The following is a 21793-nucleotide window of genomic DNA, read 5'->3' on the forward strand; positions in this document are numbered from 1 at the left end:
TTGTAATAGAAGCAAAAACCCCCGTTTGGTTGCCGGTTTTTTTTTTCCCTGGGATTTATGTGGGTAAAGGTAGGAGACAAAAGAGGGGACAAGCATTAATTAGAGAAAGATATTGTGATGAGTGGAGAGAGAAGGTAGAGAGAGAAAGAGAGACCACTATTTTCAAGACAAGATTTTGCTGATGTCACCAAGAAAAAGCTGATGTGACCACCATTTTCAAGAAAGATTCACGCATCAGTGGGGTCCCCTTCTATAATGAGAACACCTACTCTTTTTTGTGATTCCACGTATCTAGAGAACTAACTCCGTGCAATACACGTGCCTGCTTCTCTCTCTATCTTATTCTCTAATGTGGAGAGAAACTCTGCATGCGACAACCTCTACCGCTTTCAATCCTTTGCACCTCTTTGGAAATGTTGATGCTCTTCCACAATCGCCGACCTTTATGTTGTTCCAAAATGTGCAGAACAAGCCTTACATCGACACTGCCTTCCACAAGACTCAAATGGTGCTATATCTCTCCACCTTCTACACTGCTTATCTCTCTATCTACATTTATATTATGTCGTAGAAAGCTTCTTACCTCTTCAAAACCCAATCCTATAGATAAAAAAAATCTAGGTAGTTTTGCTCTCTCCCTCTCTTTGTTTTTCCTTTGTGCTCTGTTTTCCCCTATGATTTTTCCCCTCTTGAATAGGGTCAGGTCTAGAATTAGGGTTTCACTCTTTTACAAATTATTCTGCTTGGGTTCCATGTGTTTTTTCTGTAGCCTTTTCCCTCAATTTTTAATTTTTTTGTTGCCTTTTATTTGCTATTCTTCAAATCTTGTATTCTCTAAAATTTTCCCCTGCGGCTAGGGTTAGGATTTATGCTTCTTCCTTCAAATCGGCGCTTTGTTTCCTTTTATATGGTTATTTAAAAAAAAATGATAAATCTGTTATGTCTTCTATTAATTTAGATTGAATGTTGGAATATTTGATGTATCTGGATACAGCATGAACCCAATTTTGATTTTGTTAATGGGCATTTTTCTGTACCATTACATCTATTTATAGATTTGTAATATTTTCATCCTTTTGTTTCCTCTTATATGCCTCTTTTTTTTTAAAAACAATTGATAGAGCTGCTGTCTTATATGAATTTTAGATTGTTAGAATATTTGATGCATCTGGATGCTACGAACCCAAATTGTTAGTAGATATTTTTTTGCAGTATTATATCTGCTTATGGATTTGTAATATTTCTGTTCTTTTGTTTGTGTGCCACTAAGTTGGGAGAAGAGTCATTGTTGGGGGTCTTCTTTGTACCTTGTCTTCATGTGAACATGTATAGAAATAAAGGGAAGTTAACCAAGATTTTATAACAGATAACAATTCTCAGCTTCAATCTTCCCATTTATCAAAGAACAGAATTTTTGATGCTCAAAGTTTGGAACCTGAGCGGAAAGTTACTTGATTTGGTAATTATATTTCATGGATTATGCAGAAATTCGAGATTGATTCCTCGAAAGACCACCGAAGGTTAGACAATTCAGGATTCTCAGAAGCTGATTTCAAGAAGGTAGACTAAAATAGAAGGGTTACTCATATTTTATATTTCCATTTATGGATGTTGACCATATTCGGATTATCATAGCACTTCATCCAAAGGTGTTCTTCTAGAGTTTTCATTCTTTTTAACTTTCAAACTCTTGATCATTACAAATGGGATCCCCGTTGAAGATTACACTTAGCTATGCTTGAGAGTCCTGTTTGGATTATGGGTTATATGAAATCAGTTTGGGCATAAGAGTGTTTGTAGCTGATTCCAAACTTCAGTCAGCTTTTCAGTTTACCCTGTGTTTCTACCATCAATATTTATTTCCATTTCCTTTTGCTCTCCAATTGCTTAACTTTGCTCTTGGGAAATTTATATGAATTAAATTTGCAGGAAATAATAGTTTGCCATTATTCATTAACTTTCTAGATTCTGATTTTCTCATGTTCAGGGACAAAAAAACGGCTTCTATAGATCGCATAGAAGGGGATAAATATTATGGATGGCAATTTCTTCTACAATATAGACATATCACCTTGGGCTGTTGTTGTTCTCCTTATTTTTGTACTCCTTCTATTCCTCTTTATTATCATCATCATTTTGCTTTTTTACGACTACAAAAAATTCCGACTTCTGTAAATTGCCTTAGGCTCTGTTCACTTGTTTTCTCGGGAAAGGAAAGGAAAAGAAAGAAAAGGAATCTGACGTGGCAAAATGGAAAGGAAAGGAAAAGAAACTGTGATTTTCCCTTGCTTTCTCGCTGTTCACTTGCTTAGAAAGCGAGAAAAAAAATGCAGGAAAGTTGTTTTATCGCTGTTCACTTGCCCAGAAAGCAAGGGAAAATATGCAGAAACCCATATTAAACATATTTTGCACAATTTTTTTTTTTTGCATTAAATGCTACCACATAAACAACATGTATATAGTATGATCTACCAATAGAAAATAAACATAACTTATAACATTTCAACAAAGGTCTTGGTACACACAAAATATAGATATACACACATAGTTCATATATAAACGGTTCAATAAAAAATAGATAAACATCACATAGCCAAACGGCGCATTCGGCGCCCAACATCTCCACTCGGCCCATCTCGTCCAGAGAAAGGAAGGCCTCAGCTTTCTTGTGATGCCCGTGCAGGTACACGTAAGCATCAATGAGCTCACCTCTAGCGAAACCATCAATGTTCAGCACGGCATCGTTGAGGTCAGGGAGGCTGTGTACCTCACCAGTAGTAATTTTGGCATCAGCAATCATTTTAATGCCCAGTCTGCATATAAAATCAAAATGTGAGTCAACATACCTCATAAATAAGTGGAAAAAGTCTAAAATGCTACTGTCATAGGTACTAACCCCACACCAATGGCTAACCCCAAAAACCAAGGAACACTGTGGATGTCATTTTCACGCTTGTCTTTCAAATCCTCATGGTGCTCAATATATGCATTTAAGGCTCCTTCTGCCTCCTTCCTTGTGGCATAGGAGCGATAAGATGCTCCACTATACCTAATACATTTTGGGATGGGAAGTGCTTACGACAAATATATCTTTTCTGAATATCCTGAGATACTTTTGCAGGAATGTACGTCCCGTCAATTGCACCGATACAATCCTATAATATGGACATTCAGATATCAACCATCACTGTGAACATGCCTCATTTACTAACAACCTACAGTCAAAATACGTAGCTATCGTAAATGTACCTTAAAATAAGGTATGAAATTATGATTATCAAGGATTGCACATGGTGTCTCCCTTGATGGACGTACTATGAACATGTATTGCAGAATGAGAACAGCATCGAGAACCTTATTAAAATACTTTGACACAGTTGCCCCAGACCTTCTTGTGGTTGCCCTAACAATACGATTCCTTTCGTTGTGTGAAATCACACTTAAGAAAATCATAACTTGTTCCTCAACAGTGCAATGAATTGTGTCTTTCAGCAAGGTAGTGTTTCTGAAAAGGGCCACGAAGGTGCGGAAGCACCGAACATCCATACGAAGAAAAGCAATACAATGGTCCTCTGCGTTCGTGATACGTTTAACAAAGGTCCTACGGGTTAGGTACCCGCTTTCGTATGGTGCTCTTGTAATATTCTGCTCTATGTATAGTCGAACCCTAAGCGTAACTGCAGCTGCCGCATAGATTACTATAGCTGCAGCTCGAAGGATCAACATGCGCCTATCTGCTAGTTGTCGAGGCACGATGGTAGCCTACCAAATACTAAAAAAAAAATATAACTGAAGATAAGAACCCAACTACCAAAAACACCATAACTATAGTCGCAACAATTGAAACAAAACAACCACAATCAGAAAGCACCAAACCAACAACCACTCACAACCTCCAAACAACCATAAACCCCCACAACCTCCAAACAACCATCAACCACCAATGCACCAACAACCATCAACAACCTTGTTACCCCAAGGGTTCACTCAATCATCTTGTTTTGATGATTAACAAACGCAAATTAATTAGTCATTTATGGACTAATTATTTGCCTGGAGTGTTGTGCTATAGACAGGTAATTCACAGGTCAATCCATGCTAGCACACACACAGATGGCCTAAGCTTGAAGATGAACCAAATAAAGGACAAAGGAGCTAGAGCATACTTGGACAAACCATACCTTGGAGGATCAACTAAGGAGAAGTCCCACACAACCATCTCAAAGCATTGAACAAACAAAGGAAGATCAATGAAGGCCAAAGTTGGAGGATCAAGAACCTAATGCAAAGGACCAAGGAGCTTGTACCACAACTTGAAGATGTCAAGCATGGAAGCTCAACCATAGAAGATCCCAGCTCAAGAGAAGAGTTCAAGAGAGTGATAGAAAGGGTAGAATGTATTTCTATCTCTCTTGCATTTCCCCTTGTCAAGGCACATTTTTTTTAAACCCCTAAAACTAGTGAAAAATCATGTTTTCCAAAGAGACTACAACACACCCTTGGAGCCTAATTGGATTCGTGAATGACCATGTGGTGTTCCATCATTGTGGAACCCTCATGACATTTCATTTAACATGATAAAATTGAGTTCCAAAAGCCTAAAACAAAACAGCTCTAAAAACAGGAATATCTTGCTGTTCATAGGCTTCTCAAAACTCCGAGAGTTTTCTCGGAACTCAGAGAAATGATCCAGGGAATGAAATTTCACTTTCTGGCCGTTTTCTCGCAACTCCGAGGATATGTCTCGGAACTCCGAGAACACTACGAACTCAAAAAAATTATAGCCGTTGGAGGACCAACGGCTAGTTGACTGTTTGACCTGAAAATTGCTGTTTTGCCCCTAAAACGGTAATATTGTGTTGGGAACTTATATATACCCATTGTATGGGTTCAAAAGACTTGATGAATATGTTCCAACCTTAACAAACCCTAGAAACTTATTTGCAACAATTTTTGGGTTAATTTTTCTCACCAATCCATTATGCCTTGATTTTGGGAAAATCATTTGAGATTGGTTAGGCTTTCATTTGCAAATTATTGTTGAGAGAAAATGTGTGAGCTTCAACTTGTAATCAAGGCTAGTAAGAGGCTAATACTTCTTCTTCTTCTTCATTCGATCGGTGGCAAGAGCATCCGTGTTTAATTCCGTTGGGAGAAAGCGCTTAGAACTTGGCGGAGAAGGAGAGTCATTGTAAAGGTGGAAGGGCATCCTTATTTAATTCCCTTGGAGTGTAAAAGCCTCGGAGCCGGGCGTCGTAGAGGTCTCAATAGTGGAAATTCTCAAGTGCGACCTTGAGTAGAATAGAGTAGGCCGTTTGCCGAACCACTATAAATCTTTGTGTCACTTGTGTTGGTATTTCTCTATCTCTCTCTCACTCTCACTCTCACTCTCTTATTTATTTGTGCTTGCATTTTTACATATTTGAAATTGAGTGAGTAGTTAGCATTTTGGTTTTGATTGAATATTTGTACCTTGCTAACTAGGCTATAAATCACCTAATTAAGTTTGCTAATCAACAAGGGTTTTTGAACTAATATTAATTTGTAATATTGTTTAAAGTTCAAATATTTCAAACTTAATTAAACAAGGGATAAGTCTTGGGTGAAATTTTAGAAAAAATTTCTAAAAGACAAAAGTTTTATAAACATCCTATTCACCCCCCCTCTAGGTTGCCAAACCAAGTCTCTACTTGGATTACAATCTCCAAACAACCATGTACCCCCAAAGCACCCACATACCCCCACAACCTCCAAACAACCATCAACCACCAATGCACCAACAACCACCCACAACCTCCAAACAACCATCAACCCCCAAAGCACCAACAACCACCCACAATCTCCAAACAACCATCAACCATCAACAACCAAAACCCACACCCACCAATGTAAGGAAAGAAAAATGGAAAAAACGAGTTATTTACTTTTTTAAGCAATGGAAAAGAGTGAAGATCGACAAATACCCATCCACCTGAATGCAGACACTTGAAAATCCATATAGCTAAACCCATAATTTTTTTCACATGGATCTGAGTGAGCAAATATATGTGAAAAAACGAGCATCGATGAAAAACCCATCCACATGATTGCAGACACTTAAAAAAACCCATAATATAGCTAAGCCCATTGATTTTTTCCAATCGATCTGAGTGATCAGACATGAAAAAACGAGCATGGATGAAAAAACCCATCCACCTGAATAAAGCTGAATGGAAGATACAAAAAAGATTCAAAAACCCCATAAAAGCAGAAAATACAGGAAAACATGAAACCTAAGCAGGTTTTGCAAATGCATATATTTCAGTGAAAAACCCTGAAATAAAAATAAAAAATAAAAATATAAAAGAAAAAAACCTAAAAAGGACCTAAAAACTTAAAAGAAACAAAAAGAGTAAGAAAACCCAATATGCAGGTCGATTCTACAGAAATCCAAGCTGAAGCTTGTAAATAGGATAAAAAAAAGGGAAAATACACACCCGAATGCAGCCACTTGAAAAAACCCATAAATAGCTGAACCCATAATTTTTCCCATGGATTTGAGTGGTTAGACATGAAAAAACCAGCATCCATGGGAAAACCCACATGAAGCAAGTATCAGACATGAAAAAAGTCAAGCAATGGCTGAAAAAATGTAAAAACATAACCCCTGAAATGTAGATCTGAACACACATCACCTTTAAATGAAAAAACTCCATGAAAATTAGTATTCATGTAGATCTGAACACACAGAAAAAAAACCTTATTTCGTTGAGAAGAAATCCAACCCCAAACCGAAAAAACCAAATCTGAACCCTAGATTCGTCATTTCTCCGGAAAAAAAAGAGAAAATGAGAGACAGAGACAAGATCTGACCTTTTGTAGCGTCGCCGGAGTGTTGAGTTCGTCGGAGGGGATGAAAGTTGCTGGAGATGACGAGGGTTTTCTTGTCGCTGGGGCGAGAGAGGAATAGAGGATGTGTGAAAGTTTATCCCGTGTTTTCTCGCGACCTCGGGAAAACGATTTTCCTATCGATTCAAAGGGAAAATACTAGAAGGGTTTGGCGAGAAAACAGATTTCCCACGTAATTTTTTCGTATTTCCACGTCAGTATATATATTTTCCTGAGAATGTAAGAGAACAATGGTATTTCTGCTTTCTCGGGAAAAAAATAACACTTTCTTTTCCTTTCATGCCTCCGGAAGACAAGTGAACAGAGCCTTAAAGACCGCTCTTCCTCTACCTTTCTTTATGTTTTTTACCTTATATTTTGTAAGTTTATAACTTGGGCCTACTGTTCTTCTTCTTTGTTTTTTCCATTTTCCTTCTGCTGGCCTCCATTACATTATCATCATCACTATGCTTTTGGTGCGATGGGAGAAAAAATCCTGCCTTCTGTAAATTGCGTTAAAGAAGTCCTTATCTTCAGTCCATTTTAGCCATGCTCCTCTTTGTTATCATCATCGTTTTGGTTTTGTTACGTGTAAAGAAAATTCAGTCTCTGTGCACTGTAAGAAAAAAAATCTCCATTCCCTCCTTTTCTTCTTCTCCTTTTGTTCGGGGCATTTAAGGCGTCTTTGAGTGCAAAGAGGATTTCATATTATTTTTTCTCCCTATTAAATAAATCCTCATAGGGATATTTGCTCTCGCTGCAAAAAAGGGAATTTGCGCCTTTTTTTAAATTTCTGAACAACATGCTTCCCTCTTTTGGAGTGCATGCATAAAGCTAGAGGCAAGTTTTAGCTTGGGCATTTTGGTCCGAAAAATAATTTTTCGAAAGGGAGGGTGGTTCGGCCATGTGCATGGGACCCACCTCGGGTGTCATATGGGCTTGGCCCAATAATAAAAAATTCAAATTTGATTGAAAAGATGGTTGATTCTTTTGAAAAAGTCCATAAAATACACCCTAAAAAGCCCATGAACCTAAAGAGCTCATGAACCAAAAAGCCCATGGACTTCTCATGTGGGAACCACATGTGTGGTTAGGCCACATGGGTTGGGTATCCAAACATGTGATCCACACATGTTGGGCGTCCAAAATGTGGAGGAGATTTGATTGGATTTGGTTGCTAAAAATAAAAGAAATGGCTAATATGGTCAGGTTAGTAAAACAGCTATAACTTTTTACATAGTTATCTAAAAAATTTGCAGTTATACTTGTTGGAAAGATCTCGAAAACATCTACAACTTTCTAGTTTACGACTTTTCCTGATTCTGCCCCTAAATAGGTCAAAAAATGAGCTCCAACGTTGGGCAAATTTTTTTGGAAGGAAATCTTTCATAAAATGGTGTGTTTACCATATGGGAGAGCTTCTAGAAAGATCTTGAAAGATCTCTCTTGAGCATAATGACATGTCTTAATCTCCAGGAAAGCCAATGCTTTAAAGAGGGGGAAACCAATATATTAAGTAACTCATGTAAGAGCAAGAGAAGGAAGAGAAATAGTAAGTGTTCAAATTAGGTAGGAAGTTTCTACTCTTTGCTTTGCCTTAAGTTTTTTTATAAAAACAAAGCCAATCGACCTTTGGCTTACTCTTGGAAAAACGTCCAGCTCTTGTTGGCTCTCCAAAAAAATTCGTCCTCATCTCTTTGTGTGGTTGGTCCATCTCCCATAATTATTCTTCACCAAAGAGCAGTTAGAATTCTTCATCTCTTCTTCAATATACGTCAAAGCGGATTATATTTGGCAATCTTCGGGTTTTCTTTTGCGTGTATACAAGGTGTGACAAAGCATGCTAGGGTTAGATTTTGGGTTTTCTTTGAGAATATGATGCATATGGATGTGTTTTTACATGAAATTTTGTTATGATATGATATGAACCAAATTATTTTAAAATCTTAATTTTCGTTGGAAAATTAGTTTTATTTAATTAAAAATCAATTTTCTTAAAATATGGTAAAAATCAACTTTTCAAAGCAAGTGGTCTAAATCTTCATGTTTTTCCAAATCTTATTTTTTCTGAATTAATACATATTGAAAAATACCCGAAAAACTAAATTTCCAGCCATGTTCGATTTATGTTCATATCAGTTTTGTTCTTCGAATATAGCCAAGGAACAATGTCTTTTTCGAAGAATAAATTCGATATATAGCAAAATAAGTTGAAAGTGGTTGAAAATTTGTCTCCAGTAGTTTTTCTAGGTTTTTAGATCACACAAGTAATTTCATGAAATTTTGAATTTATTTAATGCTATTTGTAATTGTGGACCCCTATTCGAGGATGATGAGGAAACGAGTCCCTACATCCTCTAGATCTCCACAACGTGAAGGAGAGCTCTGCCAAGGAACTCTTGAAACGGTTGCCACTCTTCCTGCATAGCATGAGTGGTGATACAAAATGAAAGAGATATATCTTGATCCAATGATAGATCCCCGAACCAAGATGTACTTAAAATAAACTCAGAGTCGCCATCCATGGATACGCCATGGAACAAAAAACAAATGCTTTGCTTGCAACAGATAATCAGAGATACAGAAGGTCCGTGCCTGATGACGAATGGAGAAGGTCCGAAGAGCACCCCCAATTCGCCCGAGTGAACACTTGGTCTTATGCCATTTTTCATTAAGTCCAAAGAAGTTTGGGTAAAAATCATATGAAATGGGAACAAATATCCCCGAGTGAACGTCTACCTAATCATGCATGACTCGGGGATGAAATAATAAGCACACATAAAGTAAGATAAAAGATGTGTCGCCTAATTACAACTAGGTTATGAGTGACATGCCTAATAGGTGTCTAAGTTCTGGTGGACGAACACATGCATGCTACAGCTACAAGTATCAGTCCGTACAGGAAAGAAAATCTAAAATTAACAGTTCATCATGAATAGTAAATGAAATAAGGAATAAATAAAATGCCAGGCAAATAACAGAATAATGAAATAAAAAACTACGGCGTGCACATAGCGCCTATTTACAATGGGGCGAATACATAGCGCCTAATATAAAATCCTAACACATCCCATCTAGAAAGCAGTAAATGACAGATAGAAAATGCAGTAATACCGTAAAGCGCTATAATTAAGAAGGTAAACCTGCGCAATGAGCAAACATCAGTAGAGAATTACAGCTAAGCATGTGAGAACTACAGCTAAGCATGTGAGAATTACAGCTAAGCAAGTAGGTAAGTAAGGAAATGAACACATGCTATCATGACCATATGCGAAAATCAACATCAATATGCAAACACAAGCCCTAAAGTACTATCAACAAAACCTAAGACTCTAATGCTTCGGCCCGAGTCTTTAGATGATCTGATATTCATCCAAAGAAGCCTACGTATCCCCGCCTCCACGAGAATCAAGGCAACGTAGTTTTTTGCACATATTCTAAACTATGATGCCTAAGACACCTAGACCTCTATCTTAGACTCGATCTAAAAGACCGGACTAGTTCTTAAAGCTTCTTGTGCGATTATTTAAAGCTTCTTGTGCGATTATTTAAATTCCAATGGATTGTAGATTTTATGACACCCTATATGCCCTAACTAAATGTAGGTTAGCCCTAAGCTAATGCAGGTGGTTCCTATAACCTATGTGCAACTAGGCTGCGCGTCCTAAGGAAAACAATGGGATCACTAACGCATCTTAAACCTAGTCATCAGTCGGCGATGTGAATCGCCAACTGACCGGACGGAGGCGCTCCTAGCTAGGACAAACTCCTAACTCTAACACAAACACACAATAAACACACAACAAAAGACAAACTCCTAACTCTAAAACCCTCTATCTAGGAGAAAGCCCTAACTCTAGAATAAGATCTTTTGAAAACAGGTATAAAAGATTTTTGGTATTTTTTAAAAGGGTTAAATGATTTTTTACAAAGGTTTGGCTGGACCTGGGATAAGAATCTCAAGCTGCACTACGTATCTCGTGAAAGAGGATCAAGCCAACGTAGTTCGACACGAACTCTCCTAAAACGCTAAAAACTCAACACTTTAGTTGATTTAGGGGTTTTTAATGTTTTTCAAATATTTTTTGATATTTTTAAAGTATTTCAATGTTTTTGATGTTTTTCAAATGCTTTTAGACCTTAAAATGTTTTCACCCTCAAAGGGAACACGCAAGCATAACCACAAACTAGGGCAAAGCCTTAAAGCAAAAGGGGAAACCCCGAACAAGCAACTAGCGTTTCAAAGAGACAAACCACAATAAGAATGTTAGTGCCCCAAGAACAGAGAAAATAATCTAAGATCCCAAGCAAGGAAGGCTCTATATGACTGAGTTAGTTTCTAATGAAAAAACTCCTAACTAATAACACTGGGGAGGGAGTACAAATGAGTCAAAGACTCTCTAATAACACTACCAAGTTAAAAACTCGCTCTAAAAGAGGAGGCCACTCTAACATGAGGCTAGGTAAGCCTCCTAAAGGGGAAACTCTCTATATGAGACAAGGCTTGTCTCTGAGACACAAACGTAAACAAGGGTTCTGATGAGAATGGGCAAGTCTCCTATATACAAAGGAGGGCTCAAAGTATCCCTATCATCGCCCTCAAAACGAAAGAGTTATCTAAAATTAGAAGGTACCAAAAAGGTAAGATATCTTTACTTGAGGAAAGAGAAAGAGGACAAAGGGTATCATTATGACAAGGTAGGTCCTCTAAAGGATGGGGTTGGGCTATCGCCTTCATCGCGCTTTCAAGAGAAAGGGCCATCTAAGATTTAAAGGTACCTGAAAGGAGAAGAAGAGAGAAGAGGGTACTACCACAACCAGGTAAGTCCCTCTAATGATGGGCTTGGGCTAACGCCTTCATTGCCCTCTCAATGAAGGAAGAAGAAGTAATATCCCCGAGTACTTGAAAGGCTAAGAAATTCCTACTTTAAGAAGAGGAAGGAAGGAGGAAGAAGGTACTGCTAAGATGATATTTTAGTACCCTAAAAGATTCTCACAAGCTAATTAAGAGGGGAAGACGAGCTGCAATGATGCATCTATCAAAACATGGCTGGGCGAACATCATTCCCTAAGAAAAAGACCAGGCCAACAAGAGCCATACTAAAGATAGAATGAGGTAATGCCTAAAGAAGTGACAAGAGGGGAATTAACAAAGGGGGAGCACTGCTCCGACTGGTTTGCCTTTATACACATGCCAAAGATTACAAATCATGATAGAAATATGTGTATATATATAATGAAGGCTTTTAGCTCTGCATCTGTACTATATGCACGCATCATATGAACTTGAAAACCAAGAAGAAATAACATTTCGTAATAGTACTACCCTTATCAAGGAAAGATTGAAGACCAAACTCATGGAGGTACCCTGCTTCATTTTTCTTTTTACTTAAGATGGCATTTTCACATCAAAACATTTCACACTTTTTTTTTAAAAGTGGGTATAGCTAATGACAACCCAAACATGCATGGGCTGAATTGTGCTTAAGACAGGGGCTGAAATGTGCTTAAGAATGTGCATAAAACCAGGGCTAAACCATGTGACAGATTTGCGCCTCAAACAGGGGCCAAATTGTGGACACATTTGGGCCAAAACTGGGGCCAAACTGTGGACAGATTTGCGCAAAAAAATGGGGCTAAATGATGGACAGAATGTGCCAAAACTGGGCCCAAACATGGACTGAGTTTACGTGAAAACAAGGAGTATCGCCATGGACTGTATTATGCTAATAACAGGGCTGATTCGTGGGCTGAATTGATGCCAAAGCTGAGACCAAAACATGGACTGAGTTTACGTGAAAACAAGGAGTATCGCCATGGACTGTATTGTGCTAAAAACAGGGCTGACTTCGTTACACCAAGGTGGGGGCTGCACATGTTAAAACAAGGTGAGGGCTTCTCATATCAAAAAAGAAGATGGCTGCAACAATACTGCCATGGAATCCGGTTCAGCCTTTGTATAATCCAAATGAAAGAACTGTACAATAAGATGAATCGGGACCGGAGTATATATATAGCCCTACGAGGACAGCCACTATATGCTTTTAAACACATACGAATCACGGCTGCAAAGAGTAGAAAACTGCAGGACAGCAGCTGGAATGGAATCAAGCTTAAAAATCTAAAACCTCCTTCTATGGAATTCTAATTCGCATCGCATGAAACATTTGGACTTTTGTTAAAAACAGAAATTTGAGTCTAGAAAAATTTATAGCACAAGACCATTCAGACTAGTAATCCTATGCACGCAAAATTAGGCATTTGAAACATGAAAGAAAACAGGAGAATTGAAGGAGCAAAGTTTAATGATCATTACCTTCTCGTCCAATGAACTTGACCGAGAGAAAACCAATTTGTTGCTGCCGGAGAACAGTAGATTGATTGAAGATGGCAAAATTGTCGGCGAGGTTAGACCCAATTGAGAAAAAACAATGTGGAACCCGGACCTCCCTCTCTTCTTCTTTTTCTTCTTTATTTGCAGGCCCTTCCACCCCTCTTCTATATATTGCCGCCCATGAATCTCCTCCTTCTCTGCCTATGCAAACCCTTTTATTTTCTCTCTTTTATATATATATATATTCTTCTCTTCCCTTGAATTCCTTGTAGCTACACAGGAAGAGAAAAAAAAATGAGGAAGAAAAAAAAATCCCTAAAAACCAGGGAAGAAACAGGGTGGACGGAGAAGGGGGTAATCGGTGGAGGTGAATGGAAATGGAGGTTGAGGTGGCTGTTATGGTGGTGGAGTTGGTCAGTGGGTGGAGGTGGCACGACCGGAGACGGTGGCTTCGCCGGATTCTGACGGGGTGTGGTCGGAGAAGAAGAGATAGGGTAGAAGAGGGTTTGGGTGTGGGGAATCCAAATGGGTTTGACAAAAAATAAAAATAAAAATAAAGATGAAGACAATGGCTGTGGTGGTAATGGTGGTTGGAGGTGACAGAGGTGGCTGGAGAAGGAGCCGATGAAAATGGGTTTCAAGGTGGATGGGGTTGCCGGATTTAATGAGGTTCGCCGGCGGAAATGGGTTGGCCGGAGATTAGGTGGTGGTGGTAGATGACGGGATAATGGGGGGGGGGGGTTGGTGGAAATGGGTTTAATGGAGGTGGAAGATGGTAATGATGGCTGAAAATGGGGAAGGGTTTGGTGGTGGTTGATTTGGGTAGGGAGGTCGGATTCGGGGATTTCTCACCGGAGAAGATGGTGGTGGATGTGGGTTTGGATTTTGAGAGGTGGGGGAGTTGGTGGCTGTGATGGAAGGTGATGGTGAGATGGTGGTGGGGGTTGGTGGCTGTGATGGAAGGTGATGGTGAAATGGTGATGTGTGGAGGTGGTACGGCCGGAAAGGTGAGGGAGATGTTGCAGAGATTGTGGAGATGGGGTTAAGGAAGGAGATGGTGGTGGATTGTGGTGGTGGTGGTTGAGATGGGTTTGTAGAGATGAGAGATGGAGTTTAGGTTAGATTGGGGGTTCTGTAGAGGAGAATGACCGGATTCAGGCAAGGCCACCGGAATCCATGGAGGTTGGAAGTGAATGGGGGAGATGACAAGGGGTATTGACGATGGGGATGGGGACAAAAAGATGAAGATCTTGGGGAGGGTGTTGGTGTTAGACTTTGGAGGTCAAGGCTCCGGCGAAGTGGACGAAAATGGTGGTCTACAATCTTCTTCCCAAAAATCAAAACCCTTCTTTGAAAAGAAAATGAGAAAAAGTCCTTCCAAAAAAAACCTCATTCGGTGGGTTTTATCAAGTAGAAGAAATGAATTTGACCCCCCTTTTCCTCTGAGACAACTCCTCTAATGTATTCAATGACCCCTCTTTTACACAGCAAAGGGGGTGGCTTGGGTGAGAAAATAGAAATGATATTATTCAAAGCCTTGCTGTTCCATAGGCAGCCTCAATTTATGTATTTTGGTACTCTTCTATACAGGGCTAGTGGTCCAGGTAGAAAACAGGGGGGAGGAATCTTTGCAAAATATCTTCTCTCTTTTGATCCCAACCCTCCAAATTACCTTTTTTTGTTCAAGGTTGGGTCAAAGGAAGCATAACCAACTAGGAAGCTTCCTAAGATTCCCTCTAACTAATCATAGTCCTAAGCATCTCACTAAGCTAGCTTAGGGCTTAATGGTGACTTGGAGGGGAAGAAAAGCATCTTCGCAAATTATGAAATTGCCCTGGTTCAGGATAATACACCCCCTAATTACGTTACACACTAATCCGCATACCCCTATATCTCCCTGGACAGCCTACCACATCAAATTTGAACTGGCTTTTCAGGTTCCAGCGCACCCCTATTTCTGGCTAAGTCGCCACCCTTATTCCTACACTACACTACTCTACAAACGTCGTCCGTTTGCTAGGCAAACCGCGACGGATTCTGATGAAATTTTATGAGGACCTTGGTGGGACCGTAAGCTAGCCTAAGGTGTAATTTAGGGTCCTAACACACTAATTTGAAAACGTTAAGCACAAAACATGGAGGTGCAGGGCACGGTCAAAATGGGATGTCTACAGTAATTGCTTTAAAAAGTGATTTTATCATAATAAATATCAAACGAATTTGAAGAGCTATGAAACTTTTCATATATTTATCTTATATATATTTAAGGAATTTTGTAGCATAAAATTAAAAAAAATCAGTTTCCTTCATTGTTTAGTAATCAAAATATCGTTTTGCGTGCGATAGCGATTTCTCATGTTAAAACTAATATTTTTAAAAAAAATTCTTTTCAAACCAAACATATGTTAGTAGAATGATGTAGAAATTTTATTATAAATTTTCATTAAGTTTTGGTGAGTGTTTCAAATTTCCACGATGATTTGGCTTAAAATATCAAGGAAATTGCTGATTTTCAATGAAAATTGAGTTTTCGATCAGTTATTATTTTCCAGTGCTGAAATTTTGTGGTAATATAATTTGGTTCATATCTGACTTACCATGAATTTTTCATGATTTTATGATAACAGTGGATGTTTATTTATGATTTGTCTTCCATATCAGCCAGATTTTGTTAGGTTTAAAATTGCTAGAAAAATTATTAAATTTTTTACAGTAAGATTCTATTGATGTGATTGTATTTCTATAAAAGTTTGAGCCAAATTGGAGTATTTTTACTATATATTACTTTGTAACACCATCAATCTGGCCTGATTTTGTTAAAATCATTAAAAATTCATTTTATTCTAAAAATCGTGAAACAATCCAGAATACCACAACTTTACAGAATGCATGTAATTCGTAAGTTAATTAAATAGAAACCTTAAAAATTATTAATTTCCTTCATAACTTGCTATTCTAGGTCATTTTGGATGTAAGGGTTGTATTCATAATCGTTTACTTATTGATATCAACCATGGATATTTTAGCATCTAAATTATAATATATTGTTGGCTCTGAGGTTGTTTTTCACGAAAATCCTTAAAAAATGCCAGGCAACAATATATCATAACTTATGTGCCGAATTGTGTAAGGGTAGAAAGCACGATTCCCTTCCATGAATCCAACCCAAGGATGGTAATAATCAACCCTTAGAGCGTTAAATTTTTCCTAAATTTTAGGTGTTAGGAACCCTTAAAAGACAAAAAATCATTAACTTAATAATTTGGATTGGTCTAACCCATGTTCAAGATATTTCTGGAACCGTTGGATCATGGTCCCACCTCGTAGGAGCCCTTAGAGCCCCCTTTAGGAATACTTACGTCCCGTTGAGTTCTAGGTTTTAGGGTGTCCTAGAGTTAGGAGTTCAATTAGCCTCTTCACAGCCGGTTGCTATTATTAGCAACTGAGTCATAGATTAAGTTCACTAGATAACCCATTTTCCCTATAGGACAAGCCTAGTTAACCTAGGATGTAGGACCCACATGCATTAGTCTAGGACGCGTCATGCATTTAGACAGGATCATATAGCATCTTAGATGAAGTCCTAAGATAATAAAACATAATTAACTTGAATGAAATAATTTCTCTAAAACTGTTGAAATAGTTTGTCTAGTCTAGATTGGTGTCTTAGATGAGTTAGGCATATAGCTTAGTTTAGGAGCACCGAACTACGTCGACTCTGATCCCAGTGAGGCTTGGGTACGTAGGTAACTTGGATGTTTAGATGTCATTCCAAGCACGAGTCGACCCTACACACACTCCAGTAGGGCTTTAGGGTTGTTTTATTTATTTCTTGATTATTTTTTAAATCCTAAATTAAATTGATTAAAACACTTAGGATTTTCCCAAAATTATATTTTAAGAGAACTCTCACATAGATTGAATCCAAACAAATCAAGAGAATAAAGAGAAATACCTAGGAATCACATTGAAACTAGATTATCTAGGATATATGTCCTGTAGTTTGCACATCAAGAGAGTTTAAATGAGCCTTTTAAAAGAAATTTAAATGAGTTAATCTTTGGAATTGAAGACTGGATTATCGGGTAAGAATGGTGCATATGATGGTAATCTGTCATACCTTCCATTCTCGTAATCAGGTAACGAATCTAGACTTCTGGGATCGCAGATCATTGCAGTGTCACTTATGGGTCCTAGGTCCCTTACCTAGGTGGCAACTCTGGTCATTCTCTTTTGCGTGAAATTCGGATTTCTTTTGTGATCCCAAGTTCACGGAAAAGATGATTTATATCAATAATCAAAAGCACACGACATTCGAGTGGGTACGAGAGACCAGGAGAGGGAGGCGGGTCGTGCCCTTCTCGCGGGATCGGGTCCCACACCCATCTTCGTCATTTCCTGTAATAACAATATCATCGACATAAATCAATACAATAATTATTCCTTTCAAATTTCTTTTTGTAAACATGGAAGAATCAGCCGTACTTCTTTTAAATGCTGCCTTAAACAAATCATCACTCAACTTAGCATACCAAGCCCGAGGAGACTGTTTTAACCCATATGGTGCCTTTTTAAATTTGCACACAATTCCATGTTTTCCTTCCATAGGATGTCCTGGAGGAAGATTCATATAGGCATCTTCTAGATTCCCATGCAGGAATGCATTTTATACATCCATTTGATAGAGATTCCGTCCATGGTTAACCGCAGTAGAGAGAAGGATTCTAACGGTTCTCATTTTAGCTACTAGAGCAAAATCTCCTTATAATCAATCCCATAGGTTTGGGTAAACCCTTTTTTGGCCACCAGCCTTGCTTTGTATTGCTCAATTGAGCCATCACTGTTGTGTTTGATCTTATAAACCCATTTACACCTCAAGGTGGCAATTGGGCCATGCCGGCCCGCGGCACGCCCGACATGCTTGCTACAGTGAGGTGGGTCGTGCTGGCACGGCACGAAGACATGGACCGTGTCGGGCTGAGGGTTTAGGCAAGCGGCACGAAACTGCACGGCACACCCTGCACGACAAAAAACAGTGTAGAAAGGGCTTTATGTGGTTGTTTTCTCGTGCCGGCACGGCACGACCCGTGGCCTAATCGTGTCGTGCCGTGCCGTGCCTGGCCGGCGGGCCATGTGGGCCGTAAAATTTCGTACACCCGACGAATTTTATCCCAATTGGCAATTGGACTATATCCCATGTATGATTTTTGTCAAATGTAGAAAGTTCTTCTTGCATAGCCCTCCTCCATAGAGGTTGGGAATTAGCATCATGAAAGAAGGTGGGTTCAACTTTATCAGAAATTTTTGAAAGAAAAGAAGAGTGTGAAACAGATACGTTACAATATGACAAATGATTTTGGATGGGATACAAACACGAATGATATGTAAAAAAGTCTTTCAAGTGATGAGGGGGATGAGAGGTACGACCAGACCTGCGTAAGGGTGGAGAGTCAAGAGGGTGATCATCTTCAGCGGATCGGGCCACATGTACTTCTTCTTATTCATGATCGCCTTGTCTTCCTTGATCTTCACTTTCTTCATCATTATTTATAGGTCTTTCTTGAACTTCTTGAATTTGGACAATAATTTTCTTATTTTCACTATTTGCTATAGGAAACATCCCAGAATACTCCCCCTGAGTCCTTTTTCCAGGTTTATTGAAACTGTGTTCTTCTTTGAAGAAGGACTCATCTTCATTAAATTTAACATTCCGAGAGATGTAAAGTTTTTTAATTTTTTGGATCATAACACTTGTACCCTTTTTTTGTAGAGGAATACCCCAAGAAAACACTTTTAATGGCACGCGGATCAAATTTATCTCTTAGTTGAGAATTATTATAAACAAAGCAAATATGTAATGAGATAAATCAATCTTTCTACCTTTCAAAATTTCAAGTGGAGACTTATTTCCAAGAACTTGCTTGGGAGCCTATTAATCAAATAACATGAAGTGAGAACGGCTTCAGACCAAAAACTTTTGGGAACATTCTTCTCAAACATAATCAATCGAGCGACCTCTAATTGGTGTCTGTTTTTCCTTTCAGACACACCATTCTGTTGAGGTGTGGAGATGCATGAGGTTTGATGAAGAATGCCTTGATCTATGAGATATTCTGAAAAAGTTTTATTTTTATACTCAGTCCCATTATCGGAATGTAAAGCCTTGATATTAGCATTATATTGGGTTTTAACTTGGTTTGAAAACTCTTTAAAATTTTCAAAAATCTCACTTTTAAATTTGAGTAAAAAAATCCATGTCATTCTAGAGAAATCACGAATGAAAAGCACAAAATATCGTAGTCCATTATATGACTCAACAGGGGCCGGCCGGTCCCCACAAATCAAAATGAATCAAGTCAAAAGTTTTTCAGCCTTATTTTCAGAGGACTAAAAAGGAAGTCTTGGCTGCTTAGAGAAATGACACACATCACAATCATTAAAGACTAAAGGTAATTTGTGTTTTAAGCTATGTAAAACCTTATTAGCAGGATGGCCACGACGAGAATGCCAAGTCCTACTCAGTTCATCATTATTAGCCACCAAGGCTTTATTTTTCTGATCCAGGTAGTAGAGACCTCGAGACATTTTTCCTTCACCAATCATCTTCCCCGTGACCCGATCCTGAAAGGAAACATTAGATGGAGAAAAAATAACATCACAATTCAGGTTTTGAGTGAGTTTGCTAACATATAGAAGATTTGAAGGAAATGAGGGCATAAAAAGAACATCAGAGTTGGCATTTTCTGAAAAGAAATTAGTTCTTCCTATCCCTTTAATTGGAACAAGAGAACCATTTGCAATTGAGACAGGGTTTTATTAGATATATCATGATAAGAGATTAAAGAGTTTTTGTTTCCAGTCATGTGGTTTGTAGCCCCTAAATCAATAATCCAACCACCGTCATTAGAAGAAAGACTCGATTGGAGAGCACAGAGATTACTTGTTTCATGAGTAGTATCATGTGTGGAAGAAGAGCCATTTTTAGCAAATTGTTGAAGAAGTTGGGCAAACTTTTCAACAGTAATTTGTGTATCAGCGGTCTGAGCAGATGAAGTTCCACATTTTCTATTGTGACTAGGTCTTAAATGAGGGTACTTCTGCCAACATCTATCAATAGTGTGCTTTGTTTTTCCACAATGATTACAACGTAGAGTATGTCCGTTGCCTTGACTTTTTTCACCTACACTATTTCCATCATATTCTCCTTTTTCAGGGACATTATTGCTACCCCTTTTGATATGTTCCAAGTTTGGCTTAGTTGAAACAAAAGCAGACTTTTCACTTGCTTCAGGTTCATACTTTGTTTCAACACTCATAATTTTTTTTCGAGTTTCTTCCCTCATTAAGGTGGCACATACATTAGACAAACTGGGCATTTCGGAAGAAAGAATAACTTGGCTCCTAACTTGCTCATATTCAGGTTTCAAAGCATGCAACAGTTATAAAAATTTCTCTTGTTCAACCCTCTTTTTTAACTCAACAAGATCGGTGGTAAGGGGACAGTAGATATTCAAGACATAGCCGGCTCCATAGAATTTAAGATACAAGACATTACTAGTTGGTCATTGATTTGCCATTCATCAAAATTAGGATCAGTGATTTTGGGAATTTCCTTTTTCCCATTTATATAATCTAATTTTGATCTCCCACCAAGGGCTAAAGATGCGGTTCTAGACCAAGACACATAGTTTAGCCCATTGAGAGGAACCGGGGTAAGTTTTATCCGAGTATTATGTTGAACAATATTTTTACCCTTAGATTTATCACCCATGATTCACAAATTTAACAAGAATAAATGAGCGAATGTACTAATATTGATGCGTCAGAAAATGAGAACGATTAATAGCACCAAAGCCTCCACTTGGTAAAAGGTCCTTTAGAAGTTGGCAGCTGCACTCTTCTTGTAACCTGAGCCTTTCAAAAGGTATTGTTGCGCCACCCGCACATCTGACAATACAAGTCCCGCCGAGAGTCTTGTAAAATATAAAACAGTGAGAAGCCTCGGCTAAAGAGGGGAGCCAAACATGAAAGTCAAGGGTGTAGCTATCAAATAAATCGAGGGCATGAATTAATGGCATGCAAACTGCCTTGGACAATATTGTGGTGAGAAAAAATTAATGGGTTTGTAATGATGGGAATAAGTGGGTACTTCTGACAAGTAAAGAGAGTGAAGTGAGAGAGAGAAAAAATCAAATAAAGAGAGTGATGTGATGATAAAGCAACCTGTAGTCCTTTTTTGTTTTTCACCTTGAAGGAGACAATATTGGAGTGGAATAAAAAAGAGCTGTCAACAAAAAATTGGTTTTGTGAGGGTTTCGGAAATCCACTTTGAAATGGGTTTGCAAAAACAAAATCTGCCTCACGGCAGCGGCGAGATGTCAAGAAGATGGAGAGGGAGCAAAGGCACAACGGCTATGGATCTCGCTCTGATACCATGAAGAAATTGACAGTCACATGACACAAGCAACTTTACGTGGTTCGGCGGTGCCTACTCCACGGTGAGATCTCTCCTTTATTCTTTCATTCATAAGAAAAATAATACAACTCTAGAAATGATATATAGAAGAAGATGAAATGGTAATGCCAGAATTA

The 21793-nt window shown here is 38.5% G+C and overlaps 1 long non-coding RNA gene across 1 annotated transcript; it reads left to right on the forward strand.

The window, feature by feature from the left end:
- The first annotated feature begins 374 nt into the window (after positions 1-374).
- Positions 375-2142, forward strand: LOC143887091 (uncharacterized). The gene is made up of 3 exons (XR_013254023.1): positions 375-508; positions 1486-1560; positions 1988-2142. It is a non-coding gene; the product is annotated as an uncharacterized LOC143887091 (long non-coding RNA).
- Positions 2143-21793: the final 19651 nt, after the last annotated feature.

Source organism: Tasmannia lanceolata, unplaced genomic scaffold (assembly GCF_043159265.1).
Source record: "Tasmannia lanceolata isolate RefF3 unplaced genomic scaffold, GAP_Taslan_0.1 ptg000012l, whole genome shotgun sequence".
NCBI classification, from domain to species: domain Eukaryota; kingdom Viridiplantae; phylum Streptophyta; class Magnoliopsida; order Canellales; family Winteraceae; genus Tasmannia; species Tasmannia lanceolata.